Source organism: Palaemon carinicauda, chromosome 42 (assembly GCF_036898095.1).
Source record: "Palaemon carinicauda isolate YSFRI2023 chromosome 42, ASM3689809v2, whole genome shotgun sequence".
NCBI lineage: Eukaryota > Metazoa > Arthropoda > Malacostraca > Decapoda > Palaemonidae > Palaemon > Palaemon carinicauda.
The window spans coordinates 11,316,011-11,322,010 of NC_090766.1; positions in this window are offsets into that span (position 1 = coordinate 11,316,011).

Genomic DNA, 6,000 nt, shown 5'->3' on the forward strand with positions numbered 1-6,000 from the left:
ATTTTCTTTAATTTCTTCAAAAAGATTACGTAGAAAAAATACTAAAAGGAGAAATATTTATGTAAAATAACATATTCCTTTTTATCTTATAAAACTCAAATACTTTGGTTTTAAAGAAGAATTAACTTTTCATAAATAACAATGCAAAGAAAATTGTAACACAGTACTGTATCAATTGACTGAGAACTGCGTAGCGTAAATTAAACTGAACGCTAGATTAGTTAATCTTTGAAAACAGATCGAAGATTATCTAAAGAAAGTACAGACGCTCCCCAAGATACGAACATCCGTGTTACGAACACCCGGATATACGAACACAAATTGACGGAAGTCCAAACATGTTCGTAAACATCCGTAGATTTCATCGCAAGTTTAAATTTTGAAATTAGCGCCACTCCCGACTTGTTTCCAACGCCGCCGCTGCCCGCTTTGTTCAAAACACATTGTGTTCACTATCGAGATCGTCATAGCTGTTCCCGTGTATTACTCCCACTGTATTTTTGCCTTATTTTCGTAAATTACATATTACAGTAAACATTAACTATGGCTGATAAGCAGATTGCTAGTGGTAGTGCAATGAAGCGCAAGCTTAGTGGTGATAGTGGTAGTGTAGTGTAAAGAAGAGGCAAGTAATTTCAATGGAAATGAAAGTAGCCATCATCAAGAAGCTAGATCGTGGCGAGAAGATGGCAAATGTTGCAGGTGCCTATAAATTAAATCGGTCAACAGTTGGCACGGTTTATAAGAGCAAGGACTGTATTATGGAACACGTGAAAAGTGCGGGGTACCAATGGCTTCGACCATTATTTCCAAGAAAAGAGGAAAGTGTATGGACGAGATGGAAAAACTCCTCGCCATGTGGATCGAACATCAGAAACAAAGGAGGGTACCTCTATCTATGATGCTCATACAAGAAAAGGCTAGAAGCCTTTACGAAGATGTGAAGGCTAAGGCAGGTGAGGAGGAAGCTCGTGAGTCTTTTGTAGCAAGCCATGGTTGGTTTAATAGATTAAAAAACCGGGCTAATTTACATAACGTAGGCATTACTGGTGAGGCAGCAAGTGCGGACAAGAAGGCTGCTGAAGAGTTTCCAGTTTACTTGAAAAGTATAATAGACAATGAAGGATACATTCCGCAGCAAATATTCAATGTTGACGAGACCGGCCTTTTTTTGAAAAAAATGCCATCGAGAACGTACATCAGTCGCGAGGAGAAGAGCATGCCGGGTTACAAAGCTGCAAATGACGATGCCTCTGACGACGAGTTATCCCCAGTGTAAGGTACCTCGTCTCCCTTCATCATCTCTCCGTCACCGCAATAAAATTAATTAAAAACGTAAGTTACTGTACAGTATTTTATTGCTTACTTTATCTAATATTTACTATTGACTGCAATGTGTGTGTTGTGTACATATGTAAGATAGAGAGCGTAATGTATATGTACAGTACGAGAGATATCGTATTGTAGATGTACGGGTACGTAGAGTACTAGTGTACAGTACGAGAAATAAAGAGCTTAATGTAGGTGTACAGGCACGCGATACTTTATCATGATAAATAGTCTTTTAGCAGTACAGTACAATCATTTTACATCCTAAATAAAATTTACAGTAACTACTGTACTGTACCAAGCAGTATTACAGTAATTGAAAAAGGAATTACTCTACAGTATGCTAATGCAAAATTATTTACAGGTTGTACCTCGCGCATCAGCTGACGTCATGCGTTATGGACAGCCTACAGTACAACCCACGCAAATGGCTGCCGCCAGCTGATTACGTCGGTCGTGATACCCGTACATGGTACAACCCACGCAAATGGCCGCCGCCAGCTGATTCCGCCGGTCGTGATACCCGTACATGGTACAACCCACGCAAATGGCCGCAGCCAGCTGATTCCGTCGGTCGTGATACCCGTACATGGTACAACCCATGCAAATGGCCGCCGCCCGATGATTCCGTCGGTCAAAATTAAAATAAAACAATTCAGTAAACTAACCTTCTGTATTTTATTTAACAATACCAAAACAACCATGAAGCAGTTAAATGCACAGTACTGTTACATACAGTAAATACAGTACGGTACAAGTCAGCTGATTTGATCAGCGTGAAAAGGTAAACATTACAGTACAGTACATAATGCAAATGGCCGCTTGTTTACGTAAGTTTCTAACAAAAAAAAAATGGGTAATGGAACAATAAAATAGCTTTCAGTACATTTATTTAAAAAGGAATTAATGTACAGCACTGTACTGTATTAAATGTACAGTACACTATATTTACTACGATTTTACTTCAAGTCAGCTGATTCAGAAATGCAGTGCATATGTATGGCCGATTGTTTGTGCAACATTTCTATTATGTAGTGTGCAGTACAGGATAATAAAACAACATACTGTACTGAACTTTACAGTATTATACAGACTACTGTAATATGATAAAGTAAAATATTTGTAATAACCTATTTTATATGAAATGGGGCTATTTGTTGACTTCTACGGCTGAAAATCGTAGACATCCGAGTTAGGTTACGCTTACCCTAGACCAAAATTTAACACTAACGACTTACGAACAATCCAGCTTACGAACAGACTCTCGGTCCCTATTGTGTTCGTTAGTTGGGGACTGTCTGTATACTAAAAGGACAAAAATTTTCTTAAAATAACAATCCTTTTATCTTATAAAAAACTTAAACACTTTGTAAGATAGTATTCGCTATCATTCTTTGTAGAAAAAGAAAGAAATTGCAAGTCATACTATAGCTTACGCCATATGACTGTGACGTCATAGAGTAGGCACCGTGTTTACCTACCGCCATCATGTTTATCGCTAGTTAATAGTAGGTTGAAAAATCTTCCAATCCTACCTTTAAAGCTAAAAACATAGTGATCAAAAACCAAACAAAAACCCAAATAAGCGAATGCCTATAATCAATTCAGGAGTACATCACCAAGATAACTGCCAAAATTCAGGTTAATAACGAGTGAATATCCAACGATGTTATCTCCATAACGGCAGAGAAAATCTGAGGATGCAGGGAGTGGTTCTACGTACCGTCGCTTGAGGGCTCACTGGTGGTACACCTGGCTACTCAATCTGCGATTGCCGCGAGCTTTGAATTTTCTGCCGTGACGTCAGGGACTTAAGCTATATATATATATATATATATATATATATATATATATATATATATATATATATATATATATATATATATATATATATACAGTATCCACCGGTAAGTCAAATGTTTAAAATCTGGGACTTGAGCTATATATATATATATCCACCGGGTAAGTCAAATGTTTAAAATCTGGGACTTAAGCTATATATATATATATCCACCGGGTAAGTCAAATGTTTAAAATCTGGGACTTAAGCTATATATATATATATATCCACCGGGTAATGTTTAAAATCTGGGACTTAAGCTATATATATATATATATATATCCACCGGGTAAGTCAAATGTTTAAAATCTGGGACTTAAGCTATATATATATATATATCCACCGGGTAAGTCAAATGTTTAAAATTTGGGACTTAAGCTATATATATATACAGTATCCACCGGGTAAGTCAAATGTTTAAAATCTGGGACTTAAGCTATATATATATATACAGTATCCACCGGGTAAGTCAAATGTTTAAAATCTGGGACTTAAGCTATATATATATACAGTATCCACCGGGTAAGTCAAATGTTTAAAATCTGGGACTTAAGCTATATATATATACAGTATCCACCGGGTAAGTCAAATGTTTAAAATCTGGGACTTAAGCTATATATATATATACAGTATCCACCGGGTAAGTCAAATGTTTAAAATCTGGGACTTAAGCTATATATATATATACAGTATCCACCGGGTAAGTCAAATGTTTAAAATCTGGGACTTAAGCTATATATATATACAGTATCCACCGGGTAAGTCAAATGTTTAAAATCTGGGACTTAAGCTATATATATATACAGTATCCACCGGGTAAGTCAAATGTTTAAAATCTGGGACTTAAGCTATATATATATATACAGTATCCACCGGGTAAGTCAAATGTTTAAAATCTGGGACTTAAGCTATATATATATACAGTATCCACCGGGTAAGTCAAATGTTTAAAATCTGGGACTTAAGCTATATATATATACAGTATCCACCGGGTAAGTCAAATGTTTAAAATCTGGGACTTAAGCTATATATATATATATATATATATATATATATATATATATATATATATATATATATATATATATATATATACAGTATCCACCGGGTAAGTCAAATGTTTAAAATCTGGGACTTAAGCTATATATATATATATATACATATATATATATATATATATATATTATATATATATATATATTATATATATATATACAGTATCCACCGGGTAAGTCAAATGTTTAAAATCTGGGACTTAAGCTATATATATATATACAGTATCCACCGGGTAAGTCAAATGTCTAAAATCTGGGACTTAAGCTATATATATATATACAGTATCCACCGGGTAAGTCAAATGTTTAAAATCTGGGACTTAAGCTATATATATATACAGTATCCACCGGGTAAGTCAAATGTTTAAAATCTGGGACTTAAGCTATATATATATATACAGTATCCACCGGGTAAGTCAAATGTTTAAAATCTGGGACTTAAGCTATATATATATATCCACCGGGTAAGTCAAATGTTTAAAATCTGGGACTTAAGCTATATATATATATATATATATACAGTATCCACCGGGTAAGTCAAATGTTTAAAATCTGGGACTTAAGCTATATATATATATATATACAGTATCCACCGGGTAAGTCAAATGTTTAAAATCTGGGACTTAAGCTATATATATATATATATATATATATATATAATATATATATATATATATATATATATATATATATATATATATATTATATATATATATACAGTATCCACCGGGTAAGTCAAATGTTTACAATCTGGGACTTAAGCTATATATATATACAGTATCCACCGGGTAAGTCAAATGTTTACAATCTGCGACTTGAGCTATATATATATATCCACCGGGTAAGTCAAATGTTTAAAATCTAAGTTTTTATGCTTGATATTTAACACGAAATATTAGCCCACCGGGTTAAAACATGCAAAACATAGTCTGCTTGTCAGAACATAGGAGCAGTGAGATTATGTTCAATCGCGAGCGAAGCGAGTATACGGCAGAGCAAAAAGCATTACTGTAAATCAATACTTCAATTAATTATGGAGGTACTGTATCTGTAGTAAGATGAACACTGCACAAACAACGCCATAGAAAAAGAGATGGAAGGTCCCGTTTTCTATGAGCTCAGTAGTCCTAGCAAACAAAAGCTCCTGTATTATGACCGTTTTTCATTACTATTACTTGATAGTCGACCTACCATTATTTATGGCTTTCCGACAGAAATAGTTACCATACTCGTTCAAAACACCTACAATTACACCACAAACCTGAATTTAAAGCTCCAAAAGATATTGTTTAAAACACCTATAATTACGCCACAAACCTGAATTTAAAGCTCCAAAAGATATTGTTTAAAACACCTATAATTACGCCACAAACCTGTATTTAAAGCTGTAATAGATAGTTTTAATATCAAAATTTACCCATGATGGAATGGTATTATTAATCTCATGGCACATGATTGATTGTATGATTACATGGCACATAATTGATGAACAACAATGCTAAATTTAACAAAACATACAGTACCATTAACCCTTTATTACATACAAGAACACAAATAAAATAGTATTCATAATAATAAAATTAACCAGATGTTTTTTTAGTTAGTTGGGACAGACAGGATGTAAAATTTCAAAAGTTATGACTAATAAATCACACACTAAAAGGGAAACAAAAGAGGACACCACCTATAGGCTAAGGTTTCGCACCTAACTAACCCAGGAGCCGTAGCCTTACCTACTTACCTACCAGGAGGCTACGCCCCCCTGCATCCCACCTT